Source organism: Podarcis erhardii (genome assembly GCF_964252035.2).
Source record: "Podarcis erhardii genome assembly, chromosome: 3".
NCBI lineage: Eukaryota > Metazoa > Chordata > Lepidosauria > Squamata > Lacertidae > Podarcis > Podarcis erhardii.
Window position 1 is genome coordinate 102,866,415 of NC_138507.1, and position 13,330 is coordinate 102,879,744.

The window sequence follows — 13,330 nt, forward strand, 5'->3', positions numbered from 1 at the left end:
CTTCAGAGCGTCCCTCGCACCCGGCAGCAGGCTGCTATTCGCAGCCTAGGCAGCCCTGCAGGAACTCTTCTGAAGGCTGGCGGCGGGAGAAGGGCTTTTCTTCCCACCGCCAGCCTTCAGAAGGCTGTTCTGAAGCCTGGCGGTGGGGAGAAAAGTCCCCCCCCCCCCACCAGCCTTCAGAAGAGGTCCGGGGAAAGACTGTCCCCGGACCTGGTCTGAAGGCGGTCTCCCTAGGAACGCATTAATTGATTTTCAATGCATTCCTATGGGAAACCGTGCTTCGCAAGACGAAAAACTCGCAAGACGAAAAAACTTGCGGAACGAATTAATTTCGTCTTGCGAGGCACCACTGTATGTTGAGGTCACAAGTTACTAGACCTGTGAAGTGAAATTTTTTCATCCCACCCTTTTTTCTTAAAAACTTAATCAAAACCCACTACTTGAGTTTGTGCTAGAATGAGGGGATCTAAAGTCTCTTAGAAATCAAATCTCTCTGCTTGGCGCCAAACAACAACAACAAAAAACTCAAAGGATAAACCCTTATTGCATATTGAAACACCACCACTAAAAGGAATAATTAAGTAATATATTTATATTTACAGTATCTGAATGAATAACAAAAATAAAATACAGAACGCATGCATCCTCCTGGCTCTGACTTTGTATTTAACATAATCACAGAAGTGGGTAGTCAGTAACCTTGTATGTTTTGAGTCTTTTGATTGGATCCATGTGGTGTTCCCACTGTACCACTTGCTCTTCTTCCCACCAACAGAACTCAGATTCTCTGATAAAAAGGTAACTTTGCAGATCTTTCCCTACCATATTATTTTCCTTTAACACCAGACTAATTTCCCATCATATTCCAGTAGACTTTGCAACTAAAACTGTTCTGAATGCATATGTGGCTCAGCCACTTCTCTAACAAAATACTGGGAGGATGGATTTGCATAGTAACTAGGTGCTAGTCCTAGGTTGAACTGTTTTCTTAGCAGTTGAATCTAGGAGGGGGCTTTTGGCTAACTTTGGTGCATAAGTAGAGTACTTTGTTCAAATTCCACCCCAGATAAGAACTTTACAAAGATTGCTTGTTAGGTGAACAGTCATTTCAACACATGGACAGTTTTCTAGCACTGTTGGTTTGAAGTTGGACCTTCTGTACTAAACAAGGATTGAACAGCAGCAGTAAAAAAAAAAAAAAATCTGACTTACTTTTCCTTATCTATTGAAAACTTCTTGCCTTAGACCACTGTATCCCTTATCTGGGCTATATTATTGAGCACTAGGCCTAAATTGTAAGCTGTTGTGGAAAGTCATATTAAAGAATTTCATGAAATTTAAAAGGAACTGTTTTGGTGGTGTTATATTAATCACTTGTTGAATTTCCATTATAAAATATTTTGCCTTTTTAATAGCCAACTCAGTTCTCCTTGTGCTGGTCCTTATATAGCCAAAACGGCACTATTTGCATATGAGGGGGATTCCTAAAGTTTGCAGAATTGCAGTTGTTTTTTTAAATGAAAAAAGCACACATTTGGCTCTAAATAGTAAATCACAGTATTATGGAAGCATAGTGGTATCCCTGGTATCTGGATGATGGGTTCAAGCCCTCAGGCAGTCATGAAGCTTTACTGCATGACTTTTGGCCTTTCACTGTTACTTGGCCTAGTGTTAGCAGAGGTGCTATGCATGTACAACAACAAATTTTAGTGGAAAAATTCTGAGTTATGAATAGATTGAAGTCTTACTATTTCACATGTTTCTTCAGCAGAGAAGATAAGACTGAAACCATTTCAGCAACACCTTACTTTAGGTGTGATTACACCTGTAATCCCTGTTCCTAAAGAGAAACAATGTTTGAAGTAAAATTTTAATGAGATAACCTTGACAGTGCTGCTATTTAGTTTGTTTAGAACCTGACATGGTTCTTGTTGTCAGAGCTCTCCTTTCAAGATGCCATGACATAAGGCTAAATCACTTTGCAGACCTAGAGCTGTAGTTGTGCAAGGTGCAAGGGGGGGGGGGACGGAATGTGGAGAATGGACACCTGTGATGAAAAGATGCTAATAATAAAGGACCTGCTCAGGCAACAAATAGTTGAGGATGATAGTTGCAAGAGGAAGAGTGCAGCTAGCGTTACACCTCTTTTCTCAGATTCTTCACAGATTCCCCCCTCCCCCCAAAAAAAATCTGGGTGCATGTACCAGGAGCTACACTGTAGCTGGAGTTAAAGATGATAGAACAAAGAACCAAAGGTAGAGTTTGCAGTGGTAGAGGATGAAGAACTCTTATCTCCTTAATTGAGCTACCAGCAGTGGTTTCTCTATAGATAACCCATAGTTAAATCATGTGAATTATAGGACTCACGTAAAACTGCATGCACTTAGGAAATGAATTGGAAGTGCAACTACTCTTGGCCCTGGCCCCTGGCCCTATATGCACTGCTGGTTAAATGCAAATATCCCCTTTATATTGTGTTGGGGGTACAGCCAGAAAACAAGTGGCAGGTCACACGATGGCTGGAACCAGATCCTAGCTACCAATCTGTGCGAAAGATAAGTTGTCTCTGGCAGTTTTCTCAGTTGGTAAATCCTTAAACTTCAGGTGAGGTTAGGATACACATAGAATATAGGTTGGGGGTCTGGGGCTTGTAGAATCAGGACCTATCCTGAGGAGGGATTAAAATTATATATATAAATTATAATTATATATATAAATTATAATTATATAATTTATATATAAAATATATAAATTATAATTATAAATTAAGTCCTTTTGAGTGCTGATTGTTCCAGTATGCCAATTGATGGGCATAGCTATTAAGTTTAATCCCTTCTCTCACTATAGGCAGGCATCTGGTTATGAGGAGAGCTTATTTGGAGAACCCCTGGTCTTCTAGATGTTTTACTTCAGCTCTCATCATCCCCAGCCAGCATGGCTGATGGACAAGAATGTAATCCACCAGCATTCAGAGCAGGGGCCATCAACCTGTTTATCTGTGGGCACATTTAGGTGAGTGCTGTGGACAGCACTCCTTCTGGTCAGTTGTTTCTCCCAATTAGTGCCACCTCAAACTTCACTTTTCCAAGGCATCTCTGATCCAGTAGAAATACAGTGGTACCTCGGGTTAAGTACTTAATTCGTTCCAGAGGTCCGTTCTTAACCTGAAACTGTTCTTAACCTGAAGCACCACTTTAGCTAATGGGGCCTCCTGCTGCCGCTGCGCCACCGGAGCACGATTTCTGTTCTCATCCTGAAGCAAAGTTCTTAACCCGAGGTACTATTTCTGGGTTAGTGGAGTCTGTAACCTGAAGCGTATGTAACCTGAGTTACCACTGTTATCTGAACCTTGAAGAACATAAACCTTAAATAGAGTTACTTTTCCAACTTCCTCCTTCAGCTCTATGTACTTTTCAAGGGAGAAAAGAGTAAGCACCCTTACCACCAAAGGGGCAGTTGGAAGGGAATGTTCTCTGAGTAGCTTTGGTAGGTACCAGGGAAAGACTTCAAGAACATCATTGGAGATAACAAATGTCTTCTTGAGAGATGGAGTTCTAAAGAAGTCAGTGGTGAAGCCACAGTAAGAGCTGTTCAGTGGTGGAACAGATTCCCACGAGAGATGGTGGACTCTCCTTCCTTGGAGGTTTTTAAACAGCGGTTGGATGGCCATCTGTCATGGATGCTTTAGTTGTGATTCCTGTAGCTGAGATTCACTGCATTGCTACCTTGTAAGGAGTTGGACTAGATGACCCTTGGGACCCTTCCAACTCTGATTCTATGATTCCTTAATCTAGGAGTGTTAATCGTGGACACTTAAGCATGTTGTTGTTCAGTAAAGTAGTAGTTGGACAACTCAAATCAGTGTTTGGATTATACTGATTATTTGAACCCTTTGCAGTAAGATTCAGACCTAGTTTTGGGCCAAGGTCCACCTTGGTTGCCAAGGGAAAGGGGTATGTGTGGGTAGGGGAGTATGACACTATTAGTTTTTTGGACACCTGTTTGTTTTCATTAACCACGGTATCCTTTTGGACTACTCAGGATTAGAACTTGACACATGGTCTTGTGGCTGTTCTGATTATTCCAGAATCACATGGTGGTGCTGATATACTTCTGTTCCACCCCTTGGCCATTGGGTTACTTCATTGTTGCTTCTTGTCCCCGTGTGGGTACAAGGCAAACTCAAGAGGGAGCAGATTCCTGATCCTATCGGAAGAAATAATCCTACAGCTGCTATAGTCATTGTCTTCTCTTTTAACATTAAGGCCAGGAAAAGAGCACGCAAAAAGCCTGCCCAAGTGCAGCATTGTGTTTTCCCATATGAGGAAAACTGTGTTGCATTGTGGTAGTTGTGATAGGGGGTGGAGAATCATGTGAGGAAATGGATACAGAAGCAGATACTCCCCCAACATTTTTTGTAAATGAAAGCTACAGTCCAAAATATTCTTAGAACACTATGTTGGGCAAGTCTTCATTTTTTATGAATGACAGTGCATGGGAAAGCTACACATTATTAACTCCAAGACTTTCCCTCACATATTGTATCCAGTCATACTTGTCATTGTGCAGTATATTTTACTAGTATCTCCAATTCATTGGATGGGTTCAAAACAAATATAGAATCCCTGTTGATGCCAAATCCAGATCAGCTAAGATCTTAAGTGTCAGAGCCACCCTGGGTCCCAGCTCACAAGAGACCAAAGTCCAGTCCAAGCTATATACAAAAGGTTTTATTGAAGATCATTGTCGTCATTACATCCAAACTCCGTGGCTCCGCATCTGTTACCCTTAGATGTTAGAAGTCCCCTCTGAGTCCGTCCCTCCCCTGCACCAATTTAAGAGGCTTGTACTGCTCCACCTTTTCCTCTCTTTCCTTTTCCGCAGGGTCTTCCTGCCCCCCTGTCTTCCCTCTTTCCGGGACTCCCCAGAGGCTGAGTCTTCTCCCGCCTGCTCCCCCCTCCTTCGTGCTTTGGCACCAGGCTCCTCCTCAGAGCTCTCCTCATTTCCGCGCGCCTCTATATTTGAACTTGGCGCGCGTACGTTGCCTCTGACCTTCCTTTCTACAGTTACGCTGCTCTCGGTACTACACTCCTCCCTTTCAGGCAGGACGTCTTGCTCCGAACTCCTCCCCCTTCCTCCTTCCTGTCCTGCTCTTTCTGACACACTGGCAACTCCCCCCCCTCTACTCCGTTCCGACGGGGGAGCTGGTCCCGCTTTGCCACTCCCACTGGGGATTCCCTCTTCGTTCCCCTCTCTCTGACTGATTCCCTCTCTATTGCCCCTTGGCCTGACCAGGGGGGCTCCCTTCTGGGAATCCTCTGATTCGCTAGACGGACTTTGGGACAACCTCGGCTCGTTGTCGTCCTCTTCCTCCTCGCCCTCGCTCTCTGTCTCCTCTCTCCCTAAAACCCTGACATCCATCCCCCCCTCGAAGCCCCCCTTCCCCCCTTCCGCTCATCGGGTGCAGGTTGTGGAAGCTGCCGCTCTTCGGAGGCGGACGCAGGATACAGATTCTGCACCTCCATCTCCTCTGTTTGCAGTTCGTTGTACGAGTGTTCGAATTCGGGTTCTTGACCCAAGGTGTTCTCTTCTCCCTCCTCCATTGGTACCTGGTCCGGTGCTGCCTGCCAAGGTCCCGTCAGCCATTTCCTGCGCCAGTCCTCCTCTGGTTGCTCGTCCCACCAATAAGAGGGTTCTGTGTCCACCCCCGAACACGATCCCCTGGGCGAGTTGGAGTCCGGCGACCTTTCTTCAGCTGAAGAAAAGCCGTGGAAAGTGCTGCCTGAACATGTGGGCGTAAAGAGCCAGTCATCAAAGTACTCGGCTGGCATGGGTCTATGAGGGAAAAGGGCATGGAACTCGTCTTTTAAAAGAGGTTCGTCTAAGGCGTAGCCCGGCACCCAACCATTGGCACTGACTGGGGCACCCTCTCTGACTAGAAAATATTCTACTCCCTCTTGCCCCCATCTCGAGTCCAGGATCTCTGTGACCTCGTTGAGTGGTTCGGCCCTAGGCGCCCTCTCCCTCTCCTGTGACTTAGTGTGTTGTTGCGTGACTGTGTCAGACTCCTGAAACCTGTGCGGTGCCTTGTAGGGAGTGAGCACCGATCTATGAAAGACCGGGTGCACTCTGGAACCTTCGGGGAGGGCTAGTCGAAAGGCTACAGGGTTGATTTTAGCCTCCACCTGGTACGGCCCTAACTGCCTGTGCCCCAGCTTCTTCTTGGCCAACGACTTGGCTGGCATCGCTTGGGCCGCTAACCACACCCAGTCCCCCACCTGGATCTCCTCTCCCTCTCTCCTGTTTTTGTCAGCCTGCACCTTATATGCTTGCTTGGCCAGCTCTAAATGTCTCCGCAACTCTTCGTGCACCTCCTGCAGCTCCGCTGCAAACTGGTCGGCTCCTTGCGGCACCCCCTCTCCCGGTGCCACGAACCCCGGGAAGGTTCTGGGGTGACGACCATTGTTCGCGAAAAACGGCGTCACCCCCGTGGACGCGTGCTTCGTGTTGTTATAGGCAAACTCTGCCATCGGCAGGTAGTCCACCCAAACTGCTGGTCGCTGGTTGGCGTAACATCTCAGGTACTGCTGCATGATCGCGTTGACCCTCTCAGCTTGGCCGTTGGTTTGTGGGTGTCTCGCCGACGTGAGGTTGATCTTGACGTTCAGGATACCTAAAAGCTTCTGCCAAAAATTGGAAACAAACTGGCGCCCCCTGTCGGACAGGATGGACTGCGGCAGCCCATGCACCTTGAACACGTGATCGATGAAGAGTTTGGCAGTCTGTTCCGCCGTCGCCACCTTTGCGCATGGAATGAAGTGCGCCATCTTGGTGAACAGGTCCACAACCACCAGTACCGCCGTCTTCCCCCTGGAGCTGGGCAGGTCAGTAACGAAGTCCAGAGCTACCCTCTCCCACGGTTGCTGTGGCGTTTCCAGCGGTTCCAACAGCCCCGCTGGCTTCTGGTGTACTGGCTTGAACCTCTGACAAGTGTCACACCTGGCGACGTAATCCGCTACCTCTCCACGCATCCGGGGCCACCAAAAGTCTCTTGCCACCAGTTCTATTGTCTTCTCCTTACCGAAGTGGCCCGCACTGGGGGCGTCGTGCAACTGCTGCAGAACCTTTGCGCGAAGCTCGTCGCTTGGCACGTAGAGGGCACCTTTGCGAGTTAGCAGCCCGTCGCGTAGTTGGAACTCTTCGCCACTCTGCACACCTCTGCGCAATTCCTCCATCTTGGACTGTGCGAACTGATCCACTTGCAACGCGCGTCGCACCGCGTCCAGATCTACTGTGGCGGCAGCGCACGACCACGCCTGCGGTGCGAAAATGTGCTTGGCTGCTACAGGCGCCGCTTCATCGAGATATTGCGGTTTCCTGGATAGCGCATCGGCTATAACGTTGGAATCTCCTGGGACGTACTCTATCCGAAAGTCGAAATCCGCGAAGAATTCCGCCCAGCGCATGTGCCTCTGGCTTTGGAGCTTCGCCGTGCGCCAATACTCTAGGTTCTTGTGATCCGTGCGGACCTGTACTGTGTGCTTGGCTCCTATGAGGAAGTGTCGCCACGCTTTGAAAGCTGCGTGAATGGCTAACAGCTCCCTGTCCCATATGGTGTAGTTTTGCTCCGCTTTGCTGAGCTTTCTGGAGTAAAAGGCACCGGGTCTCCAGTTTCCATGTGGATCTTCTTGCAGGAGTACGGCTCCAACCGCTCTGTCTGACGCGTCGGTCTCTAGTCGTATGGGCTTGCCTGGATTCACGTGCAGCAGCTGCTCCTCGGAGGCGAAAAGGCTTTTAAGCTTCTGAAAAGAGCGCTCCGCCTGTTCCGTCCACACGAACCTCTTTTTCTTGGAACTGAGAGTGTCCGTGATCGCTGCCGTCTCCTTTGCAAAACCTCTGATGAATTTGCGGTAGAAGTTGGCGAAGCCGATGAATCTTTGGACTTCCTTCCGATTGCGAGGGCTCTTCCAGTCCAACACCGCGCGGACCTTGGCGCTGTCCATGGCCAGCCCCTTGTCGGACAGCTTGTAGCCTAGGAAATCCACGTCCGTCACATCAAACTGGCACTTCTCTAACTTGGCGTAGAGCTTGTTCTCCCGTAGTCTCTGCAGGACTTCCTTTACGTCCTTCTCATGGGCCTCCTCCGTTTCCGAAAAGATCAGGATGTCGTCGAGGAAACACACGCATTTCTTGTAGAGAAGTCCCGCTAGCACGTGATGCATAAATGCTTGGAAGACGTGAGATCCATTTTGGAGACCAAATGGCATAACTCTGTATTCGTACGTGCCCAGAGGCGTGAACATGGCCGTCTTCCACTCATCGCCCTCCCGGATGCGTATGAGGTTATACGCTCCACGCAGATCCAATTTGGTGAAGATCTTCCCCTTCCTTACGGTTGCCAGGAGATCATCTATCTTGGGCATGGGGAAGGCCTTGGGTTTGGTCTTACTGTTTATGAATCGATAGTCCACAATGAGTCTTTTCTGGGGCGTGTCTTTCTTCTTTACAAAGAAAACAGGACTGCCCCCCACCGCTTTCGATTCTCGGATGAATCCGCGCTTCAAATTGTGCTCTATGAACTCCCTGAGTTCTTGCATCTCGTCCTCAGACATGGAATACAGCTTTGCAGTCGGCAACTGCGCCCCTGGCACCAGGTCGATGGCACAATCATAAGGCCTGTGGGGCGGCAACTGGTCAGCTTCCTTCTCGCAGAAAACCTCCAGGAACCCCTCGTACTTGCGGGGTACTGCCTGCACCATGCCAAGTTGCAACTGCTGCTCAGCTCCCTCCTCCTGGCTGGACTGGATGCAATGTTGAGCACAGTACGATGAGCAAAAGGTGATCTGGCGTTGGTACCACGCTACAGCAGGACTGTGTCTCTCCAGCCAACTCATGCCTAATACTATAGGCGTGTCTGAAAGGCGGGTGACATTGAAGCTGATGACTTCTCGATGATTTCCAATCCTCATCACCATGGGAGGCGTCTGTTGCACAACTTGTCCTCCTAGCAATTTCCTGCCATCCACCGTGACTACGTTCAGAGGTGTTGTCGCTGGCAGAAGCGCTATGCGATGCTGCTTGACAAAGTGCGTCCCCACAAAATCTGCGTTGCTCCCAGAATCAATCGTGATGGGGACTTCCAGGGTGGTTCCATTCGGCAACTGAAGTGTTGCAGTGAGCTGCACCGCTGGCTTGGGTGGTAAAGGGTCTGTGCGTTGCAAAAGCGCTGGGGACTGCTCTACAGATTCGCCTGGCTGAGCCCCAGCAGCTCTGCTTCCAGCCAGGCACTGTCGTTTCCCTGAGGTTGCTCTGCTTGCATCATTTCTGCTGCAACAGTTGCTAAAGCTGCAGTGTGTTTCTGCAGCCTCTGGGGACACTCTTTCGCCATGTGCTGTGCACTGTCGCAAATGTAACACTTCCTGGTCCCTCTAGGAGGCTTTGCCCTCACTGCACCGGAAGCTGGGGCTCTGGCTGTTGCTTGAGCCTTAGCACCACCAAGTCCCATGGGCTCCTCCCCCTGCCTTCCCAGTGGCGAAGGATGTGACTGACTGAACTCCCTGGGGATGAAAGAAGACGTCCTCGCTGGTGGACGCACCTGACGTTCTTCCTCAGTGTGCCAAGGACGTCCCTCGTGCCGTATCCCAATCGCCAAAGCCCTCTGCACAAGCTCCTCCAGGGTCTGGGGTCTGTCTCCCCTGGCAAGTTCATCCTTAATGGGACCGCTGAGCCCCTCCCAGAACAAATCCCTCACAGGTGCACAATCCTTCTCCCAGCTTAGCGCAGTCAGTAAAGCAAAAAATCTAGAATGGTACTGACGCACAGTGGCTTTGCCTTGCCGCAATCCAAAAATTTCCCTGCGTGCAAGATCCACATCTACAGTAGACTGGAAGCAGGCATCCATCGCTTTAATGAATTCATCTGCATCGTGGCGGGCAGGGCCATCTTCACGCCACAAATTGCGCAACCAGTCTCTGGCCGGCCCATGCAAGTGAGAAACAATAAACCCCACTTTCTCCTCCTCATCTTTAAAGTCATGACGAAGCAAGTGCAATGCATACAAAACGTCTGCTCTGAAACTGGGGTAGTGCTTCAGGTTCCCATCGAAGTGGGTGACTAGGCTGCCCCCCCTCCGTCCAAGTCCAATCCCCTCTGATCTGGACCCTGGGAACCCTTCCCTGCTTGCACGTTCCCACCTTGTTTGCAGGTCCTGGCAGCGCTTCTCCATTTCGTCATGCTTCTTCTGAGACGCAAGGACTGCAGCAGTGAGTTCGGAAACTGTAGTTCGCAGCGCTGTCAACTGCTCCTCCGCAGTCATGGCTGTCACCGTTCGTGAGCTTTGCAAAAAAAAAATTTTGCGTTCTTTGGAGGGGACTTTCTGTCAGAGCCACCCTGGGTCCCAGCTCACAAGAGACCAAAGTCCAGTCCAAGCTATATACAAAAGGTTTTATTGAAGATCATTGTCGTCATTACATCCAAACTCCGTGGCTCCGCATCTGTTACCCTTAGATGTTAGAAGTCCCCTCTGAGTCCGTCCCTCCCCTGCACCAATTTAAGAGGCTTGTACTGCTCCACCTTTTCCTCTCTTTCCTTTTCCGCAGGGTCTTCCTGCCCCCCTGTCTTCCCTCTTTCCGGGACTCCCCAGAGGCTGAGTCTTCTCCCGCCTGCTCCCCCCTCCTTCGTGCTTTGGCACCAGGCTCCTCCTCAGAGCTCTCCTCATTTCCGCGCGCCTCTATATTTGAACTTGGCGCGCGTACGTTGCCTCTGACCTTCCTTTCTACAGTTACGCTGCTCTCGGTACTACACTCCTCCCTTTCAGGCAGGACGTCTTGCTCCGAACTCCTCCCCCTTCCTCCTTCCTGTCCTGCTCTTTCTGACACACTGGCAACTCCCCCCCCTCTACTCCGTTCCGACGGGGGAGCTGGTCCCGCTTTGCCACTCCCACTGGGGATTCCCTCTTCGTTCCCCTCTCTCTGACTGATTCCCTCTCTATTGCCCCTTGGCCTGACCAGGGGGGCTCCCTTCTGGGAATCCTCTGATTCGCTAGACGGACTTTGGGACAACCTCGGCTCGTTGTCGTCCTCTTCCTCCTCGCCCTCGCTCTCTGTCTCCTCTCTCCCTAAAACCCTGACATTAAGGATTATAAATAGGCGATAGGCAGTGAAGAACAAGATAGCATTTAAACTGCTTATAGCAGCTTTCCTTCAACAAAAGTCATCTAATATTTTGCTAAAGTTGGAATAATTAACTCTTAAAAATTGGTTCTTTTAAGTCTCTCCTGTGTATGTTCATGGCCAGGGACTACTGTGTCAAATTGTTATTGATATACAATGATTCATATTGTCTAAATCTACAGCTTCTGACAATTCCTGAATATATCCATATTTTAAAATCAGTGCTACATGATATAAGTGTTGAAACCATTTAGTTGGTCTTCCTTCACTTTCTCTGTCATTAATAAGAGGTGAATATTTTAGTTTGATATGGGCTTCATACACTGGTAAAGATGCAGGATTGTAAAATGTAATTTCTTGTACCCACATAAATTTAAGCACAAATAACCATTAACTGCATGTGTTTTCTATTAAAAACCAGCAAGTGAACATTTATGGAAAGTGCTTAGATTATATAGAAATATCTTTTAGAACCCCAGAGGTAGTTGCATAATGTTGCAAAAAATTACCATGCTAGCCTTTACAATCACTGGCCTAACTGTTCATAAAACAGTTGTCGAAATAGTAGTTCCAGTGGTTCAGCAAGACAGGAGTAACATATTTCTCCTCACTATAATTGTATAGTGGCAGAAGCCTGAATATGTGTTGCCAGGAGCCCGTAGTGTTTGACTAGATAAACTGTCTTAGTAATTCTCATGTTTTATGGGCCGGAGACTTGATTTCTGAACTTCCATGGCTGGCGACTCTGCAGCCTCTGGGAATCCATGGCCGGCTACTCTGAACTGTTTTTCAAGTTTGTCTTGTCACGTTTGTTTTGTACTTATTTATTAACAGGATTAAAAGAAAAGGCTATCCTCAACCCTCAAAACTAGTTCCAATCTAGCAGTCTTGTCTAAACAGTGTTCAGATTATTAGGAATGGGATCTTCTCAACAGGCTAAATGCTTTGTTTCCATAAGTCTGGTGCCAAAATGCTTGAACTAGTCAATGAAGTAAATTTTCAGGCTTTATTGTAGAGTAAAGCAACCCTGTAAGTGGTCACTTTCTAAAGCTCAGCGTTATGTTAAGCACAGTATAAATGGGTAAACAATTCCTGGTTTCGTATGTGTTTCTGAAGCATGTACTATAAGAAGAGTGACATAAGGGCATTTTACTACATTCTTAGTTTCCTAGTTTCGTTGTATAATCTAGAAGTACTAATTAATACTACTTTTTCTCTTAGGAAATTTCGAGTTAAAATAAATGTTGCATCCTGCATTATCTGAAGCCTTTCAAGCTTAATCAGTTCCTGTTGGCTGAAGGAATGTAAACCCTAAGGTTTTAGATCTGTGCAAAAATTGGCAGAGCTGCAGTTGACAGGTAAATACTGTTTTTACTGTAGACGCAGTGCAATGAAACACATAATTGGTCTCTCTACATGTTGGAACCATATTCATTAATAGTATTTATTTGTTTAGAATAGATACCTGATTAAAAAAAATCAATTTCCTTTTAAACATCCATTCTATCTGTGATCCTTCATTTTCAGGCTGTTAAATGGAGGTCAGCTAGTGGTATGCCTTTAGTAGTAGCAGCTTACAATTTCTGTAATCAAATATAGGGCACCGTTAGCTGGCTTGTGACACATTTAAGTATATTCTCTTACATGCATATATTCATTATGAAGTTGCCCAGCACTGCTTTAGAGAGTTTTTCATGCCTTATACCTGTGCACTACAAATCCTGTTCCCTAGAGCTAAAGTTGGCAGTTCCAGGCAACAAGCAATTCCTGGATTTAGATTATCAGAAATGTTGGAAAGAAATAAAATAAAAGTGTACTTGCAGACATTTGTATATCCAAATGTCTATAGCTATGCTCTGCCTACACTGTCAGAGGCAATATACCTCTAGATACCAGTTACTGGGATTCTCAGGTGTGTAGAGTGCTGTTGCACTAAAAGTCCTGATTGCAGAGACATTTCGTTTGCCTCTGTGATAACAGGATTCTAGGCTAGTTGGGCCATTAGCCTGATCCAGGAGTGTCTTCTCAAACTATTATCTAGATCCATGCCACATTGTTAAATTGTTTGTGCTCTCATAATCCAGTGACCTCCAGTGTGGGTGCCACTATTGGCCATATGCTTCATGGTATGTGGCCAGAACTGTTGGGAAAACTCATCC

The 13,330-nt window shown here is 47.5% G+C and overlaps 1 protein-coding gene across 5 annotated transcripts in view; it reads left to right on the forward strand.

The window, feature by feature from the left end:
* The window catches only part of PPM1B (protein phosphatase, Mg2+/Mn2+ dependent 1B), a 48,457-nt gene that overhangs the window by 9,732 nt on the left and 25,395 nt on the right, over positions 1–13,330 (forward strand). For 4 of the 5 annotated variants that reach the window (XM_081854841.1, XM_081854845.1, XM_081854844.1 and 1 more), the window contains exon 2: positions 12,393–12,529. The exons of the other annotated variant lie outside the window; for it this stretch is intronic. The gene's annotated coding sequence lies outside the window, so the exon portion shown is untranslated. The remainder of the gene's footprint in view (positions 1–12,392; positions 12,530–13,330) is intronic. 5 annotated transcript variants of the gene reach the window in all.